The 20,900-nt window shown below is 52.2% G+C and overlaps 1 long non-coding RNA gene across 1 annotated transcript in view; it reads right to left on the bottom strand.

Moving 5' to 3' along the window:
- Nucleotides 1-11,390, bottom strand: part of LOC146799047 (uncharacterized) — a 31,063-nt gene extending 19,673 nt beyond the window's left edge. Inside the window, exon 1 of the long non-coding RNA XR_014968836.1 lies at nucleotides 11,125-11,390. This is a non-coding gene — a long non-coding RNA (uncharacterized LOC146799047). The remainder of the gene's footprint in view (nucleotides 1-11,124) is intronic.
- Between the last annotated feature and the right edge of the window lie 9,510 nt (nucleotides 11,391-20,900).

Here is a 20,900-nt window from a genome sequence, read left to right as displayed (position 1 = left end):
CATGGCGCTCCAAATGTAGCACTCACGAGGCGCTAAGGTGCAGGCAGGCAAGTATAGTCCCTTGAAATATAGCACTCACGGGGCGCTAGGGGCCAGGAGACAGTTAAAGCAGGGAGAGATCGGCAGGCAGTAGGGCAGCTCACCAGACCTGAAGCAGCAGTTCCTAGGAACAGTGATCCTTCATTACTACGGCCATCCTGCTAGCGCAGCAGTCTCCACTCCAGCAGAGTCTCTCACTAGCCCTGTGGACAGTAGAGTGGTACAGATGGGCACAGGGGCCAGCATGCAGGCCCTTGCGGCGGTACCTCCTGGCAGAGTGTCCCCTCTCGGTCAAGTCCACGTTAAGTCTGAGCACATGGAGAGGGGGGCGTGGCCGGCGGCCAAGCATGGCGGCCGCATCGTAGGCGAGCTCCGGACCGCTGCCGCCGATTTCCTGCTTAAAACCCGCCAGTGGCCGCAGGGCAGCCGCCTGTGAGATCGGGGAAGGCTGCGGTAATATTCGGGGGGGGGGGGGGGGGGGGGGGGGGGGGATAGTTCCGGTGCGCCCAATGCCGCGAGAGAGCAGAGAACGACAGCGGATGGATCCACGACGGCCGGGCGGCGGAGACCGTGGCCGCATCTGGAGAGCTGCATCGGGGTGACAGCCTACGCACGACGAGGCCACTACGCTGCGGTAAACCTAGCGCGCGGCCGTGCAGCCCAAGGCAGCTGAATAAACGAAGGGAGCCCGGAGGGAGCGGAGGCGGCGGCCGCCGTGACTGGCGAACTACACGGCACCTGTCGGGCGGGATCAGCAACTAATCAAGACCGAGGCCGGGGTGCGGCCTACAGCCTCGCCGGCCCGAGGAGAACCGCAGTGGTGCCCTGCTAGGAAGAGGAGAGGCTGGACGCTGTGCCAGCCGGGTGAGTTCGTGAAGCGCTGGCCTGACGGAGGAGGACTGTAGGAGCAGCGGCGCAGTTGTAAAGAACTGGGTGACAATTTGACAATGGCGGCGCAGGAGGCGATGGCAGGAAAGGGGAGATCATGAGAAGCCTGTGGTGGAGAGGTGGAAAGCACACAAAAGCGCCTGGAGTGATTTCTGTCCGTAAACTGCAAGCACCACAAACAAGGTGAAGTGAATGGATTGTGTGAAGGTGAGGTGGCATAGATTGGGAGAGGTTGCAGGACAAGAGGCCCACCGCATGCTTTGGGCGTCCACTCCCTTCCCGGTGACCGCGGTGTAAGCAGGGTGAAGCTGCTGTGCCGGTGTTCTGGGCGGGCTGCTGTGGAGAAGACGGCGACAGCCACCGCCACTGGCTGCATTAGGACACAGTTCGGAGAGGGGGACACCGTACCCATGCGACAGTGGGAAACCAGTAGCAGACACGCCGGATAGGGTGACCCGTGGACGCGCGCCACGAAGCGGGAAGCGGTCACCCACGTTGCTTATCGCTGTCCTGGCCTGAAGGATGGGGCGCAAGGGAGTGCGCCAGCATGACCAGGGCGGACAAGATTGCGTCCCGGACAAGGCGGATCCTACCGGAGGCAAGCCTGGACCTGAGTGCGCGACATAGTCAGGGATGTCCGGCCTAGTGGATAAACTGGATCTCATTCTGCAAGAAGTGCGTGACTCCAGGAAGGCACTAGAGTTACAAATCGGGACACTGTCGGCTGGCCTTGGGTTGCTCCGAGCAGACCACACTAAGTTGGCGGATAAGGTGAAGACAAACACAGCGGCGCTGGAGGATGTCGTCCCACGGCAGGCTCAGAACGAAACCAAGGTTACACGACTGCAGGAACAAGTGACTGCCCTGTTGGACCACGTGGAGGATGCGGAGGGAAGAGCACAAAGGAACAACATACGAGTCATTGGCCTGCCGGAAAAAAGTGAAGGGAACGACGCTTCAATATATATGGAGCAATGGTTCCGGGACCATGCCACCAACGAAGAAGGACTGTCTGCGCAATATTGCATAGAGCGCGCGCACAGGATACCCATGGGGCACCCAAAACCGGGTGCTCCACCTCGACCGCTAATAGTAAAATTGCTGAGTTTCCGGGACAGGGACCTCTTGCTGCAGAAAGCCCTCAAATTAACCCCGATAACTTTTGAAAACACGAAGATCTCACTATATAAGGACTATACGATGCTGGTACAGAGGCAGCGCTCTTCCTTCTTGGCAGTCAAGAAACAGCTCAGAGAACTGGGCCTGAAGTATGCACTGCTTTTCCCGGCGCGGCTAAAGATCATACATGAACAAAAATCCTACCGTTTTTGAAAGCCCAGGCGATGTAGAAGATTGGTTGGAAGTGATGGAACTGAAGAGCACTGCACCGACTGGCTCACAGGCATCGGCAGAGAGCGGGAACAGCAGGGTGATCTCACCTGGGAAAAGACGGCGAAGAACGGACAGAGCGCCTGCGAGGCAATACATCATGAAGCAGCAGATGGAGCAGACCAAGGCTGGGGCGCTGGTGGCGGCGGCCACCCTCACGAACAGTCTGGAGGAGACGACTCGACCCTCCTCAGAGGAAGAGGCCGCGCACGAATCGGACTCTGAGAGCAGTGTCGCGCTGTTCCCGTCTGCGACCCCGCAAGTCATCAACTACTTATATGGCTGACTGTATCCGCAAGTATAATTTTTCTTGTTATCTGTAAATGTAGAGCGATCTTCTGTAACATGCCCGCAAAACTGGCGGGTCGACTCACACTATTCTACATCTAAATGGCACAGGCCCCGTAGTAAGCTTAACAATATTACTGCACGAGTGTACGCCACATGTGGAGCGCTAGCACTGTCCCCCAAATGGCTATGGCGCTATACATGACCAATGAGGTTTCTTTTTTGTTTCAGTTCAGTTGTATGGTCCGGTATAGTTGGATGACCAGACTGAGTATTGGGTTGTTGGGGGGTGGGGACGGTCTCACGGTACTGGGAACATTGAATGGGCTATTGCATTCGGCAGATGCATTGTTCCTCCAGCAGACACAAAAATATAGCAATGACGACGCAAGGTAAATACACTATGATAACATGGAACATACGGGGCATGGGGACAGTACAGAAAAGACATAGTATACACGCACAGCTTCAACGCCGCAAAGCCCAGATAGTGTATTGTCAAGAATCCCACATGACAGACAGCGAAGCGGTAAAGTTGCGCAAAAAATGGAGGGGACAAATCTTTTCCACTTCCTACTCCAGCTATGCCAGGGGTGCCACAATATGGGTGAGGCATGGAGTACCATTTCAGGCAACGGAGCAGAGAGTGGATAAGCTCGGTAGGTACATATTTGTGAAAGGCATGTTAGACGGTCAGCCTCGGGTGCTCGGCACAGTATATGCTCCGAATACGGAACAAGACAAATATTGGGAAGTGGTGAGTGGGGCGCTGGTGGGTTGGGAATCGCACCCCTGGATATTGGGAGGGGACTGCAATGCGGTGACGGACGTAACACTAGAGAGGTCACACCCGCCGCTACATGGGGTGGGCGTGCTTAGGCAAGCTGAAGCACAGGGCAGGTGGGCAAAAGGATGGGAACTATGTGATGTATGGAGAATGAGACACCCCACGCAAGGGGAAAACTCCTATTATTCCGCAGTGCACAATCTGCACACAAGGATTGACAGGATGTACTGCTCCACCAGAATAGCAATGCAGACGCTCAATGCCACATACTTACCAAAAACCTTCTCAGTTCATAATCCACTTGAGATAACCATGGCATGGTGGAGGGTGCCCACACCAGTCCCCACATGGAGACTATGGCCACAGATGCTGGAGGACCATGTGTTCCGAAGCGACCTTTCTGGGACAATAGAACACTACTTTGCAATCAATAGTAACACGGCATCAAGCAGATTGGTAGAATGGGATGCTTTTAGATAAGGGAGAAAGCAATCAGTACGACAGTGGGTGTCAGGCAGGAAATACATAAGAAACTAAAAGAGGTAGAGGACGAAATAGGTACACTAGAGCAGGAAGCAGTTACGCGTATTGACCGTAAGGGCCCACTACAGGAAGCAAGGATAAAACACGCAGAAACACTAGAGACACTATGGGTCATTGACTACCAGGCATACACGAGGCTAGCCCACGCGGAAGCGGATAGGTCTGGAGCACTGCTTGCCAAGCTGATACGGGATGCTCCCCCTACAGCGGTAATACACGAGATCGAGACACTAGATGGAGGAAAGGTATATACGCAAGCAGACATTAATACAGCCTTCCGCCATTATTACGCCACATTGTGTAGCACCACAGATCATGACCTAGAGACCCGAACGACAGACTTCCTTTCTGCTCCGACGTACCCGCGGCTCACATAGGAGGCGCAGAAAGGCCTCACCGGGCCCATTACGCAAGCTGAGATTCGGGTAGCCATAAAGACCCTCCCGCGAAATAAAACCCCTGGCATGGACAGGCTCCCAATAGAATTTTACAGCACATATGCGGATCTCATAGTCCCTCAATTGGAAACGTTGTACAAAACTGTATGGAAGGAGGGGGCCATACCGTCCACAACAGCGCAAGCATTGGTTATATCACTACCGAAGGCGGGAAGGGACCCTGCGGATATGGCAAACTACCGGCCGCTGTCCCTACTAAACTCGGAATATAAAATATTAGGCAAGGTACTAGCTACTAGGTTACTGCCCTCCCTGCCACAGCTCATACACATAGATCAAACAGGGTTCTTACCTTCACGTAGCACGTCCTTGAACATTCGAAAATTGCACCATTTGATGTCGGAAGCCCCAAGTCAATATCCACATGCGGGCTGCCTCTCGCTGGACCTAAAACAAGCTTTCGACTCCATAAACTGGGAATACATGTTGCAAGCTTTGGGGAAATTTGGGATACCGGAGGGTTACATAGCGTGGCTACGTTTGCTGTAGAAAAACCCGGTGGCCAGAGCCCGCACGGGAAACCACATCTCTAGCGAATACACGATCCATAAAGGGACCAACCAGGCAGAGCTGTCCTCTGTCGCCTCCAGTATTTATATTAGCTCTGGAACCACTGGCCATAACGCTGCGGAAAGAATTCCTGTCACGTGGCATATTATTGGGACACACGCGACACCTTTTTTCGGCATACGCAGACGACATGCTCTTATACTTGCATGACCTAAGAATGCCTAACCGCAGTACACGATACATTCAGTCGCTTTGCCAAGGTTTCAGGATTAGCCATTAATATCAGAAAGTCACACGCTTTCTTTTTCACAGAACACGCAGGGATTGAGAATGTGGCTTTTGGAGACAAGTGTATAGAAGTAGCCCTGGACACCTTTAAATACCTAGGTATACAAGTATACAGGACGCATGCGGATATGCTAGACGGTAACCTACACAAAGCAATCCGCGCCCTGCGATCCAGCATAGGGTTCCGGACAGCACTGCCATTGTCAGTGATGGGAAGAGTGGCCCTTGCAAAAATGGTGTTCTTACCGAGACTTTTATACTATTTCACTAACCTACCATTAATGGTACCACACGCCACGTTCAAAGTACTAAATACAATGCTCATTGAACTAATTTGGGGTAATGGCAGACGCCACATCAGCCTTACAAAGCTACAAGTGGGTACACGTATGGGGGGACTGGGAGTCCCAGATTTGCAAGCATATTACTACGCCTGTCAATGGCAGTGGCTGTCTTACTGGACGGCGGGCCGCAACTTGCAGGAAATAGGGTACACAGAGGCAGACAGAGACTGGTAAACTACATGCATTGCTGCTGCCAGAAGGTGGACCCCTAAGGAGCCCCCCCCCGCCCCAGTTATTAGACACAGCGCTTCGCTGCTAGAAGGCGGCGCTACAATATATACAATCGTTCAGGGCATACGCGGGGAATATTCCCCTGCTGGGGATCCCCCTGTCGAGTGGCACGCTTACGAAGCGCAAATTAACACCGTGGCTGAATGCGGGGATCGCCACGGCGTCGGATTTGTTTGGGGATGGGACACTATTAGATCATGACACATTCGTTAACGAAACTGGGGCCCCGGAACAGTTGTATCTCATACATGCTGCACTAATACAATACGTTAAGAGGCACTGGGCCCCGAACAGGCAGGAACCTCCCACGAATGAACTGGTTAAAATGGTGCATTATATGGGAAGGGGTCGGCACCTTATTAGATGGCTATACACCGGCATCAGCACGCATACAGCGGCCCCTTTGGACACCCTGAAAGCTACGTGGGAAGGAGACATCGACAGGTCCCTCACAGACAAGGAATGGGCAAGGGTATTAGAGCACCCGAGGAAGGTATCGCGGAACACGAAATTTAAATTTATACAGACCATGGTACTGCACAGGGCCTACCTTACTCCGCATAGGTTGGACAGAATGTTCCCCCAGACACAACACCATTGTCCGAGATGTTCGTCAGAAGGCGCTGAACTACTTCATATGTTGTGGACCTGTCCAAGAATACGAGGGTACTGGGACACCATAAGGCATAGAATAGGGGAAGCGACGGAGCGGGAGGTGAAGAACACGGTGGAGGAGTGTATTCTAGGATTGCATACACAAGTACACAAACACAAGGTACAATACCAACTTATGGATCTTGCACTTTTATTAGCCATACGTAACATTACAATGAGATGGAAATCACGGAGACCTCCAGACGTCTTGGCATGGCACTCGGAATTAATACGCTGGGGCACTGCAGAGAGCGCAACACTACACAGGGAAGAGCTTAAAGGGTTGCGGAAAGTACCAATAGCACTAGAGTGGGATGCTCTATTGGAAGCGCTAAAGTCCATAGCGGCAGCTGAAACCCAACCATATGTGTTACAACCTAACATACAAAATAACCGAGCCCTAAAGCCAATGTATATGCAGGAGGTATCAAAGCACACGCACACGACCAAGCAACAAGCACAGGCTGAAGTTTACATTTACAAGACCGGAAGGAGAGGTACGCGTGAGACCGGGGAGGGCGGGAAGAGGGGAGTTAGTATCAATATTGTAGTAATATGTTTGTCACAAATGTCCACTTTTTTTTTTTTTAGTTCATTGTTAGACAATGCACCAGCCGCATAAAGATGTTGTATATACCTGGATTGTGGCGGAGAGCTGCAAAGGATTAATGTATACAGGACTGGATGTATTAAATGTTACAAGTTGTGCACATTGTAATGATGTAGATGAAAAGAAATGCAATAAAATATGTTTAAAAAAAATAAAGTCTGAGCACATGGAGGCACAGCCCCCAATATATACCTCCCCCCCTCACCCCACCTACTAGAAAGGGCTAGAACCTTCTAGAAGGCTCCTGGCAGTTCCAGTCCTAACTGTCACTGTGGGGGAGGTGTAGGACACCCTGTCACTTTGAACACTAGACTACCGACCCACCGCAGGCAGGCGGCACAAAGCACACAGCAATGGCGTCCATTTTAAAAGTGACATTTCTGCAATGGTGAAAATAAAGGTGCGTACACCATTTCACCACATTTATTATTTTCCTCTCACACCACACATGGCATACACATTTCCTACCATGGGGGAGATGTCCCTACAGGGGGGGGGGGAAGGGGAGGTTTCTAATTTAAGCCTATGTGAGGCAGAAAGCACACGCACTGCTAACCAGCGCTAAAGTCCTACTACCACTCATTCCACAACAGCAAAAAGGCTAGGGGGAAGGCAAACAAGCATTGAAAATGCAATAGGTCTCGCCTTTTATTTAGTTAAAGCCATTTGCTTTGCTATACAAAACCATTAGCAAAGTAAATGGCTTTAACTTAATCAAAGGCAAGACCTATTGCATTTGCAATGCAATCGGTCTCGCCTTTGGGCCTTTTAAGTGTTTGGCCATGCATTATATTATCGCACGTTACTGCAGTGGACTGTGTGGCAGTGATTATAAGTGTGGCACTAGATTTGGCAATAGTTTCCTCAACTTCGTTCTCTTAATCAACACAGCACCTAACGCCGCTTAGAACCCTAGCAGCCTAAAAAGCAGACGACTTGAAAGGGTGACGTTTTGTTTCTAAATAAACAATACAGTGTGGAAATGTTAATTGTTCACAACCCACACATGGGGTTTATTGAAAACAATTTATAACAATTACCCAACAATACGAGGAAAGTTCACAGATTCACGGAGATGGTTATGAGGGCAGAGAGCACTAAAAACTGCTGTCGTAACTGCAATAGAGGCCCCTGCAGCCCCTTTGGGGGAGGGGTTGGGGGGGGGGGAAGGGGGGCGGAGACAGCCCTATCTCCAGGAGGCCCCCTCAACAAATGACCACTGTGTTATTTAAAAAGAACCCTAAGTGACTGGTTGGGGACCCATTTCAGATAATGTGCTCAGTGTGTAATTCCAATGTTATTTTCCCTTTCTGTAGAATCTGTCCCTTCATGCCTTCCTTGCCTCGATGTATTATTAATGGAATATGTTAAGCACTGGCTTTAAAATGTAGGCAAAGGCGTTATAGGCAAAGGAGGGGCACGCATACATGCACTATAAGCAGATTTTGTGGAGGAGAAGCCTGAAGAGAAGTGCTCGAAACTAGCTCTATTGTTTTCCATGATTTTAGTGGTCGTGCCTCTGCTTCCAACCGGCATTAATGCCACCTCTGTCAATCAACGAGCTTCATTTGTTTTTTAAATCCAAAGTGGTGGCATTTCTCAATGTTTTCCCAAAGCCCTAATAAAAATATACATAGCTTAAAAGCAATTTTAAACTGGAATTGTCACAATATTTCTCACGGATATTTCCAAACGCTGGCACATATGACCTATGGGCTAGAAAAGCATTTCCAAGTGGCACGCTGCTGCCTCCCGTGTCGATAGCCACCAGCCATTTCCTGAAGCTCTTACAGCCCTGTAAAGGGGCTGCCGGCCGGCTGGAAGACTTACATTAAGAGGCGTCATGCTGGGACACGGAGCGCGGTGACCCTAAATCGGGCGCTGCGCTCCAAAATAAATTAACCCAGCACTGAAAAGGGGGCCAATGACAAATTACAATCCAAGAAATAAAATGAATTTGCAGGCCACGAAGCTTGCACAGCCGATTTATTACAAAGCAACTGCACTAAACCGTTCCTGCATATTGGATGCAAGTCTTCCAATAAATTAGAGGCCTGGTTAACACCAACAAAAAAAGAGATAAAGACAACACAAATGTATCTGCGAGGGTGGATTAATTCAGTCCACTTCCAAATTTGCACACCCCTTATTGAAATCTGTCCCGAACAGGGTTACAGAGCATCCATTTGACAAGAAGGGAACGCATGACCCTTTAGAGTTCAACATATGATTATCATAAAAACGCGAGTAAACTGACGTGCTAACTTCAATGAGAATTTGTAATCGCCGATGAGTATATATTTAAAAAACGGGGGAACCATCTGGAACACTTCAATACACCCCACTTTTCAGATTAATGTGAACGCTCGTCTGCCAAGCTGGGAAGTAAAAAACAAGTCTTGTAAAGCGAAAGACAAAACGAACGAGCTGCGTCCCCCCAGACTGCGGCCTTATTACCCCAGCATAGCGCCTTCCCCGCTGCGTCCCCCATTCACACAGGCCTTCGCTTTGGGCACAATGGCCCCAACACATATTGCGAGCGGCAGTTGAAGTGAACAGTGGGATGTGTCTTTTTTAGGCGCGTCGGCCAGTCTGGCGATAGCGCTTTCATCTCGGTACTGTAAACCCGAATTAAAGGCGGCTACCTCAAGGAGGGCAGAGATGGCCCGCTCTGTGCTCCACGCGGGTCACAACCCGCTGACACCAGACCGGGCGAGTTCATATATTTTAAGAGTCCAACAAATTCAATATATAATGATAAATTTGTTGTAGAATGAACCATTGTTTCCTAAATTTTCGGGCGGGGGGGCTCACTCACTGCAGCACTTGGTGTGCACTGTTTGGCAGTTCGGGCTGGACTGTTCCCATGAGGCACAGGGTCAGACTGATTTGCATATGGCCATGTCTGAACTGGGGTGGCGGAGAGAGCTAAAGAATGATGATGGATTAAACCCAGATCTGTGACTGGGGGTGAGTGTCTGAAGAGTTTCAGCACTCCGTCCATCATCTCCTTGTGTTTGCTGTGCACTGTATGGGGACTGGTCTGAAAACATTTGCCAGGGCTGCTCTGGGTTTCCAGTCTGGCCCTGGCAGGAGCTTCGTACTGCGAAATAAAACCAACCATTTAAAAGTTAGTCACGGTGATGCAGCACTAATCTTCCTGTTTTTTTGCAAATTCTTTCAATATAAAATACTAAAATCCTTAGAAATTAGAGTATTTATTTGTGTGAACACGTGTTTATTTTCGAATTACTGTTTGAAATTTAAATCATACAAATTGCTTGGGGGTCTCCGGCTTCCAGTGGTGACCTAATTGGTGTCCTCAGGAGTCAAAAGTTTGGGAACCACTGTACTAGACCATCAACACTTTGGTACACTACAATATGACTCACAACAGTCTAGTAGGCTCGACCTAAAAATGTATAAGTTCACTGGCAGATTCCGCGTCAAGACTCCTAATTTAAGGATGCCTATGCATTCCTAGCACTGTAGTGGTTTACATCAGACCATACATTTAAATAGAACTTATGGTCATGCTTCTGTTTTCTCCAGCTTTTTAGAGAATGCCTGTTTTCACTTTTTTTTTTTAATACATAGCACGAACTCGACACGAAAGTACTGGAGCGCTTTCCGTGAGCGCTTTACGTTACACAAGGACACGTCCACTTTTGTTAGGCATCGGAGATGAAGTGATTTGCTCAGAATCACTGGATGTTAAGCAGACGCCGTGACTCAAAACTGATTCCCCAGCTTCAAGGTCGGCAACTCTGGCCGTTACGCCGCATCCTCTACCCTCATCCTCTCTGCCACTCACATTGAGGCTTCACCTTTCCAGAGTAATATTCCAATTGGCTAAATATCATGGTCGCCGAGCACACTCGTGGCCAATCCGTTTACCACGTTCCATTCCGTGGTACTCCGTCACAGTTCCGGTCTACTCTCCTATGAAGGTCAGCTTTTTCCAATGTCACCGCACGGCACGCAGAAAACAGAGCTCTGCTCAGATCTCTTTAATAACCCAATCCAGACACTCCTGTCGCCCCACGGGGCCCTTGGTCCACCAGCACATTTCTCACTGACCCGTACAACACTCACCCTGTCCCAGGTCCAGGATCTCCAGCAGACTTTATGCTCAAAATATCCGAGCACGCCATGAAAAAACATCATTCGCGCCATAGCGTTACTGAATCCACAACGGCGCCTCCAGCTGTTCCAGAGACATGGAGGAACCCTTCCATGCATCGAAGGCGGGAACCAGCAAAAACGCCCTGCCGCTTGGGAGCAACGACGAATAGGGAAAGCATGTCTGGAGGCGATTATGTTCAAAATGCAACCTTCGTATTCTTCGAATCTGTGCACGTAACGAAACACACGGCTAATCTGGGCATGCGCAGGTCCACAACACTCCTATTGGTTGATTTACACTACTCGACATTACAATTGGAAGAGGGAGGCCATCAATCAGCACATGGAGCCATTCATGTCCTTTATTTGCTATATTCGGGAAGTAGACGGTACTGAGGGCAGCCAATAAGATTAAAGGATGATACGGCTCTTCCGACCAGACACAGACAGACAGAGAGCATTTAATAGATACGCCCGTTCTTGCAGTGAAAGAAACAAGCATTTACAATGCAATGGTCTCGGCATTGGTAAAGTTAGAGCTATTGGCATTGCTCATGACAATGCCGTTTCTTTAAATGTTTTAAAAACAAAAATAATGTCATGAGCAATGCCAATAGCTCTAACCTTACCAATGCCGAGACCATTGCATTGTAAATGCTGTAAAGTCTTGTCTTACTACGGTCTCCTCACACCTCGTCCACTCTTTCTGTATTCTCTCTCTCCAGCCTCTCTCCCGACCTTCCCTCAATATCCCCTTACCCAGGGAGCCTTCTCCAAATATCTCCTCTCAATAGACACCCTTTAACCAGAATCTCTCTCCCATGCCCCATACTAATCTACCGCCACCCCCGAACCCCTCTGACAGTGCCACCTCTAAGGACTCTCCCAGTGTTTCCAATCTCAGTACCTCCTCCGCTCTCTCTCAACATCTCCTCTTCGAGCCCCCATCGGCCCCCCTCCTGCATAGTACCCCCAGGGGCACCCCGCTTTCCCCCCTCCCCCAAATTAGGTTACCCAAAGAAAACACAAGAAACAGTTGTAAGTGGGTAACAAATGCTGCAGGTTTTATTACATAATTCCAGGATATGTAATAGGTGGGTTATCTTACGGGCGATCCAAGGGCAGGCGGCCATCTACTTCACCTGCCCGCCTGATGAGCCGGGCAGCACGGGAACGACCCGCAAGTGCTGCCCCCCAAGTGATTCTTTTTTCGATCACGTGCCGTTGAAATTCTACTCACACCCCCCCTCTCGGGGCGGAGCGTCGCATAGCAAGCCCCCGGTTGTTCAGGCCCACAACCGCCCGCAGGCCTAGCGGGGCGCCGACCGGCTTCCGGGACCTCTCTGGAGGCTCCTCGTTTTGGCTCAGGCACCACGTGGTGCCGCGCAGAGGTACCCTTTGTACCGGCCTGCTTCCAGATCACCCTGTAACTCCGCCACAGCCCTGGAGGCAGCTAACCGTCGCAGCCAGGGCCCCCCACCAACCTAGCTCTTTACCTGCACCCTCTGTTCACCAATGCTTCGCTTAAATCCAATAAAAACAGGTCCATGCCTATTTGGGAGAGGTGTACTCCATCTAAGTCGAAGTACCCCTTTACATTCCCCCGAATCATCTCATGGCGAAGAAAGCCCAAACCCCTTTGGGACGTGAACTTACGCATTGCTCCATTAATGCGCCTCCTGGAGTGCTCTACCGCTTCTAAGGATTTAGCCCCCCGCCAGGACCTGCGGGGGATGATCTCCGACCACACGATCTCACACTCGCCCAGACGCTTGCAGATTTCCCCTAAGTCTCTTTTCATGGCTAATAGCAGCAATCGTCTCCCTAGGGTAACAAGGTCGTTCCCACCCAGGTGGATCACCAACAGGTGGGGCAAGGTGGATCCGTGTGCTCTTAGTCTCTGCTCGATCTTATTCCTGAGTTCGAACCATCTCATCCCCGGCACCCCCATCCATTCCACTTTGGTCTGAGAGAAGTGTCGCATCCAATTCCGGTGCGATGCCCATTGGGCAGCCCGGGCGACAAATGAATGCCCGATCACCCACACCACTCGTCCTAATAAAGAGGAGACATGGTGTACATACAAGTTATTTAATCAGAAAGGGTGATTCCAACGATACACACTATAAAATCACAAAACACATTAACTAAAGGCTGCCTCACGGGCGAACATATATCTTATAACAATCAGATTCCCAACGCCCTAATTTCTTCACCTGTGCGGCCTCTAATCCCGCCAGGTGAGCGGCGGTGGCTGCGCCAATGCGGAAGGAGTGGCTGGAGTACCTTCTGTCCGGCCGGGCGAGCCCCGCCCTGGCTAGACTGGCCCTGATTACCTGCTCGAACTGGTATCTAGTTACGGGGGTACCATTCGAATGCAACAGAAGATAACCAGGGCCGGGCGGTCTGTACTCCAAAAACGCCTTTACCCATTGTACTGGGCAGAACCTGGGGTCACCTAGGGGCTGAAGAACCACCCTGATCCCCCGCCCCGCCTGATCAGTCTTGGACTTGCGTAAATGAATGGTCAGTGACCCGGAAATAGACACATCTGAAATTGCCAGCGCATCCCCTGAACAGTCGACCTTGGACCTAGCCACTAACTCGCTGACTCTGAATGCCCCGAAAAATGCTAAGCAGAATGTGGCTGAAAACAGCGTGGCCTCGTAATGAGAGTAGGTAACTAGCTCGAGAGCCCCTAGCATGCCTTTCAGGATTTCGAAATCAATGGGGGCTCGATTATCAGGGGCACTGGGCTCCTCCCTAGCCCAACCCTTCAAGGCGGCCCGGATGGGATAGGAGTTAGTGGGATCCGCCCCGCCAGACAACCTGGTGTCGTGGCTTACGGCCGCCAAGTGACTGCCTACCCATGAACGGCTTTTCCCCTGTCCCCTAGCCCACACCAGAAATGCTCGGACCTGGGACACCAACGCAGCCCCTGAAGTACCCAGCGCTACAGAAGTTGCTCTGAATGTTGCCATGTGGGCGCTGTAACGCTTCCTGGTACCTGGGGCCAGAGCTCTTTCTCCCATCGCCTTCAGGCTCAGTCCCACTGCAGGATCCTCCATAGATGGTCCGGGAATGGGGTCATCTGCGCTCTCGCCCGCGGCCAGGCCTCCCTGAATCGGAGCCACTGAAAACGAGAAAGAGCGTCAGCTGCCACATTTTGAATACCCTCAATGTGCCTGGCTTTAAACTCCACATTGATGCGCAGGCATGCCCGGACCAACTCCCTTAGTAAGCACAGCACCAGCCGGCACCTGGCGGACTGGTTGTTGATTGCCTGAACGACCGCCATGTTGTCAGACCAGAATACCACCTTTCTGTCTGACAACGCCGCCGGCCATAGGTGTAGTGCAACAACAATCGGGAAGAGCTCCAGAACAGTAACATTTTTGGTGATCCTACGCCTGCGCCAAACATTGGGCCATCCCTGAGCGCACCATTCCTCACCCAAGATAGCCCCGAAACCTTCCCTGCCTGAGGCATCTGTGAAAAGACAAAGTTCCTGACTGTCAATCCAGGGCTGCTTCCAAATTACCGTCCCATTAAAGCGGGCTAGGAATTCGCTCCACACCACCAGATCCTGTTTCAAACCTGTCCCCAGCTTAACCCAGTGATGTTTCTTTTTTATACCAGCGGTCGCCCTTGCTAACCTGCGGGCAAAGACCCTCCCCATGGGTATGACCTTTACCGCAAAATTCAGAGTCCCTAGCAGGCATTGGATTTCACCCAGAGTAGCCTTGTCCCTACCCAGTAGATCGCAGATATCCTGACGCAAGGCCTGTACCTTATCCGCAGGGAGTCGGGACACGCCCTTTACCGTGTCCAACTCGATGCCCAAGAATACCAAAACCTGCGCCGGACCCTCGGTCTTACCAGGAGCTAAAGGTACTCCCAAGTGTCCTGCCAATTCCTTGAAACATTGCAGCGCCCATGCGCAATCTTGCGAGTCAGCTCCCCCGATGAACAGGAAATCATCCAGGTAGTGGGTCACTCCCTCAATGCCATACCTGTTTGTTAAGGCCCACTGTAGGAAGGAGCTGAACGCCTCAAAGTACGCACAAGACACCGAGCAACCCATGGGCATACACCTATCATAAAAGACCTGGTCCCCCCACTTGAAGCCCAGAAGGTGTTGGCTGTCCGGGTGTACTGGCAGCAGCCTGAAAGCCGATTCGATATCAGACTTGGCCAACCAGGCTCCCTTCCCTGCCCTCCTGATCATGTCGACTGCCAGGTCTAGGGAGCAGTAAGACACTGAGCATCTACCTTCGTCAAGCCAGGAATTCACGGAGTCCCCTTCTGGGTGTGATAGGTTGTGAATAAGTCGGAAAGCCCCTGGCTCCTTTTTTGGTACCACCCCCAGGGGAGAAATCACAAAGTGGGGCATAGGGGGTGAGGAAAATGGGCCCGCCACCCTGCCCAAAGACACCTCCTTCGCTATTTTATCCCGCACTACCTCCGGGTGTCCCCTAGCTGATTTCTGATTCTCCGCATTCCTGCTCACTAAGGGGCCTTGATAAGGAATTCGGAAACCGTCTATGAAACCCTCAGAAATGAGGGACCCTTCCCTGCTAGTGTATCCGCTGAGGGCGCTGAGGAGGTTCTTTACGCTGATGGGAGAGGGCCCTTTCACATGGTCGTGTGGGGAAAGGTCATGCGCGCTGGCAGATGTGTTCGCAGGGGGCCAAAGCGCAGGAGGGGGAACCCCCCCTGGGCTACTTGCTCGAGGAAGGCTTGTCGGGAGTGTCGCGCTTGGAGCATACGGTGGCGGCATGGGGTGCCCCGCACACACTGCAATTGTGTGAGAAACGGCATGTTTTGTCCCAGGAGCAGAACCCTGCATTGAAGAGCCTGCAAGTTCCAGAAGACCGTGCCCGAAAGCCAGGCCTGCGACCCCCCCCACGACCGCCCCGAAAGGACTTCCTGTTCTGCCATTTCCCCTCCTGTTTATCCTCTTTGCTCTTTACACCACTCTCTGTACCTGACTTTGTCGTTGACCCCTCAGTATGCTTGCCCATGTGTTTTACCCATAAACGGACCTCCAACTGGTCCCACTCAAGATCTGGGCAGATTGCTCTCTGTCTGCGGAAGTCACAGTCATAGTGGTACCATCCCATGCCCCCACCCTTAGCAGCCTCTTCTGTAATCACGCTTGCATAGTGGAAGAGACCTGGCCCTTCGTCTGGGAATTTCTCCACTATTACTGCCGCAAAGATGGCAAAGGCCTGACCCCAGGTCCCAATATTTTTTGCGGGATATAAATTATACCGCACCCTCTTGTCCTCTTCCTTGTTGCCCATCCTCCTGGTATCTACCCCCTCCGCCCCATGCATGAGAAGGGTGAAGATATCGATAAATTCCCTGCGCCAAATCCCTTCTTTGGCCACTAAAGGGACCATCCAAGCGAGTGAGCAGCGGCCCGACACTAGCGGGGCCGTAGTAACTAGAGGCTTAGGCACTACGGCTAGTGTTGGTGCCGGCATGGGTACCACCGGGGGAACCACTACTGCGGGATTGACCGCACTTGCCGCGTTCTCAGCCACAGCAGCAGCTGGGGGTGGGGGCCGCGGGGGAGGTTCCACCGCAGCCGGCTGCTGACCCCAGACATGCGTGAAGCCCCCCGGCGCCGGGGTCACACTCGGTGGTGGTGGGGCGGACGGGCCGACCCCCAGGGGGGACCTGGCAAGCAACAGACCAGATCTGACCTCAGCCATGAAGTCTTTTAAAGTATCTGAAAGCTTACCCAGATCCTCTGCTGATGCAAATGTCGCCTGGGGAGGGCAAGGCAGTACGATGTGTGTCCCCGTCCCCAAACCAACCGCCTCCTGGGGGGTCATTGAGGCCCTGTGAAGGGGAGCCGCTCTATTTCGTGCCGGCGGTTGCTCAACCGGAAAGTCTTTGCTCGTGGGGCGGCGAATTCTTTTCGACCGAGACGGGCCCGCAACCTCCCCTACATCCTTATCTGTAGACGGAACGTCCATCGCTATCCCAGAGTCTGGGGGGGTACTGGCTTTCAATAGTTCAGTTGCCCAGGCTAAACCCTTGGCCCTTGTCAGCTCCAAGAAGGCGGCAATCCGGGCTTCCTCCGAAGTGCCCGGCACGGACTCCTCAACCTGTGTCCCAGGTGTGAAAAGGGGGGGGGATAATCCTTGGCTGTCCATCTCTTAACAGTTGCTCTCTCTTATCTGCAAATGGGAAAGAGAGAAAATTAACCGCCTGTCCGCCCCCTTTGAGGCAGATTCGTTGCTCCAGAGTGCCAAATGCTACTCCGAACGGTACCCCCTTCCCCCACCTGCCCGTACTTACTCCCGTCCGAGCCCCGAATACGGAGGATGTATGGCTCGCGTCTCTCTGTTGCCACTTAATAAACCTCCAGCCACCGAATACGGACGAATGTGCTGAAAGAGAAACCAGCATAAGCACAAGAACTAGGCAAACAGGAGATGGCGCGACTGAAACGAAGAAAAAGGGGGGGGGGGGGCAAGTGGGCGCGGGGGGGGTGGGAAACAGGTGTTCATACATATCACTTTTAACAACGCACACCCTGCTCGCCTCTACCCCTACCCCCACCTCGATACCTGGCAAGCAACAACATGGTGCGCGCCTGCGCCACACCAATGAACTTACTGTTGCCCATTGAGCCATTGCCCCCTATGTAGTGCTGCGTCGCGCGCTAGCTAGGCCCGACGGTATCCGAGCGCGTTAAATAAACCGTTATAGTGTTCCACCCCGTTCGATTCATAAGGCCTGTCATGTTTAAATATTGCGCGCTCGACCCGAAATTCTCGGAGCTCTGGAAGAATCGTCTCCGCATTCAATAGGCCTGTTGTATCTGCATCGCGCACGCTCGACCCGCAGTTATGCGCGCGCGTGCAGGCCCCCCGCATGGAGGGGCGCTGTAGGCAGGGGGCGAAAGGAGACACAGGCCCAGCGCCTATGCCACCAGCCATTGGTGCCCCTGACCCGGGTCCGAGGGGAAGCCTGACCTGGACCTTCGAAGGGCAGCAGGCTCCATGAACATACCCAGCTCCCAGTGCCCGCCGACGCACACGCCCCCCCCACCTTTGCGGAAATGCTATTCCCGCGCGCCAACCGGCCCAGCGGCTCTGACCGCTAGGCCACGAAACCTTTCCGCGTGGCGCCACTAACGTCCCGATGGGACACGAAACCATGACCATGCATGCTTTCCAGTGCCCCCAAAACTGCGTCCCTCCAGGTGCGGTGCCGTGCGCACTAATCGTTAGGCCCTCCCTCTAGCGACACACAGCCAGGGCGTAAAAACGGAGATAATTTCGTTACACGGAACAGTCAAACATCACCCTGCCGAGGAGGAAACGGAACACGCACACGCTCTACATTTCAAGCATTACAACAAACAAATGATGGACGGAATGCTGACAATGCAGACATTCTCCCCCAGTCAAGAGATCTGGGTTAAATCCATCGTTCTTTTGCCCACTACGCCACCCCAGTTCAGACATGGCCATATGCAAATCAGTCTTGACCCTGTGCCTCATGGGAACAGTCCAGCCCGAACTGCCAAGCCATGTCTTCCCTGGACCGGAATCAAGCATCCTAGGACCGGTTTCTGGCTATCAGCCGTCATCAGCCAGGATAGCTTGACTCCAGTGGCGTAGTGAGCACGGGTCCCACGTCTGGGAATACCCATCCCACTTAGGGCGAAAAGCGTTACAACAAACAAATGATGGACGGAATGCTGACAATGCAGACATTCTCCCCCAGTCAAGAGATCTGGGTTAAATCCATCGTTCTTTTGCCCACTACGCCACCCCAGTTCAGACATGGCCATATGCAAATCAGTCTTGACCCTGTGCCTCATGGGAACAGTCCAGCCCGAACTGCCAAGCCATGTCTTCCCTGGACCGGAATCAAGCATCCTAGGACCGGTTTCTGGCTATCAGCCGTCATCAGCCAGGATAGCTTGACTCCAGTGGCGTAGTGAGCACGGGTCCCACGTCTGGGAATACCCATCCCACTTAGGGCGAAAAGCGTTACAACAAACAAATGATGGACGGAATGCTGACAATGCAGACATTCTCCCCCAGTCAAGAGATCTGGGTTAAATCCATCGTTCTTTTGCCCACTACGCCACCCCAGTTCAGACATGGCCATATGCAAATCAGTCTTGACCCTGTGCCTCATGGGAACAGTCCAGCCCGAACTGCCAAGCCATGTCTTCCCTGGACCGGAATCAAGCATCCTAGGACCGGTTTCTGGCTATCAGCCGTCATCAGCCAGGATAGCTTGACTCCAGTGGCGTAGTGAGCACGGGTCCCACGTCTGGGAATACCCATCCCACTTAGGGCGAAAAGCGTTACAACAAACAAATGATGGACGGAATGCTGACAATGCAGACATTCTCCCCCAGTCAAGAGATCTGGGTTAAATCCATCGTTCTTTTGCCCACTACGCCACCCCAGTTCAGACATGGCCATATGCAAATCAGTCTTGACCCTGTGCCTCATGGGAACAGTCCAGCCCGAACTGCCAAGCCATGTCTTCCCTGGACCGGAATCAAGCATCCTAGGACCGGTTTCTGGCTATCAGCCGTCATCAGCCAGGATAGCTTGACTCCAGTGGCGTAGTGAGCACGTTGTCAGCATTCCGTCCATCATTTGTTTGTTGTAACGCTTTTCGCCCTAAGTGGGATGGGTATTCCCAGACGTGGGACCCGTGCTCACTACGCCACTGGAGTCAAGCTATCCTGGCTGATGACGGCTGATAGCCAGAAACCGGTCCTAGGATGCTTGATTCCGGTCCAGGAAAGACATGGCTTGGCAGTTCAGGCTGGACTGTTCCCATGAGGCACAGGGTCAAGACTGATTTGCATATGGCCATGTCTGAACTGGGGTGGCGTAGTGGGCAAAAGAACGATGGATTTAACCCAGATCTCTTGACTGGGGGAGAATGTCTGCATTGTCAGCATTCCGTCCATCATTTGTTTGTTGTAACGCTTTTCGCCCTAAGTGGGATGGGTATTCCCAGACGTGGGACCCGTGCTCACTACGCCACTGGAGTCAAGCTATCCTGGCTGATGACGGCTGATAGCCAGAAACCGGTCCTAGGATGCTTGATTCCGGTCCAGGAAAGACATGGCTTGGCAGTTCAGGCTGGACTGTTCCCATGAGGCACAGGGTCAAGACTGATTTGCATATGGCCATGTCTGAACTGGGGTGGCGTAGTGGGCAAAAGAACGATGGATTTAACCCAGATCTCTTGACTGGGGGAGAATGTCTGCATTGTCAGCATTCCGTCCATCATTTGTTTGTTGTAACGCTTTTCGCCCTAAGTGGGATGGGTATTCCCAGACGTGGGACCCGTGCTCACTACGCCACTGGAGTCAAGCTATCCTGGCTGATGACGGCTGATAGCCAGAAACCGGTCCTAGGATGCTTGATTCCGGTCCAGGAAAGACATGGCTTGGCAGTTCAGGCTGGACTGTTCCCATGAGGCACAGGGTCAAGACTGATTTGCATATGGCCATGTCTGAACTGGGGTGGCGTAGTGGGCAAAAGAACGATGGATTTAACCCAGATCTCTTGACTGGGGGAGAATGTCTGCATTGTCAGCATTCCGTCCATCATTTGTTTGTTGTAACGCTTTTCGCCCTAAGTGGGATGGGTATTCCCAGACGTGGGACCCGTGCTCACTACGCCACTGGAGTCAAGCTATCCTGGCTGATGACGGCTGATAGCCAGAAACCGGTCCTAGGATGCTTG

This window comes from Triturus cristatus, chromosome 9 (assembly GCF_964204655.1).
Source record: "Triturus cristatus chromosome 9, aTriCri1.1, whole genome shotgun sequence".
NCBI lineage: Eukaryota > Metazoa > Chordata > Amphibia > Caudata > Salamandridae > Triturus > Triturus cristatus.
Note: the sequence above shows the minus strand (reverse complement) of the source record. Positions and strands in the feature narration are given on the sequence as shown.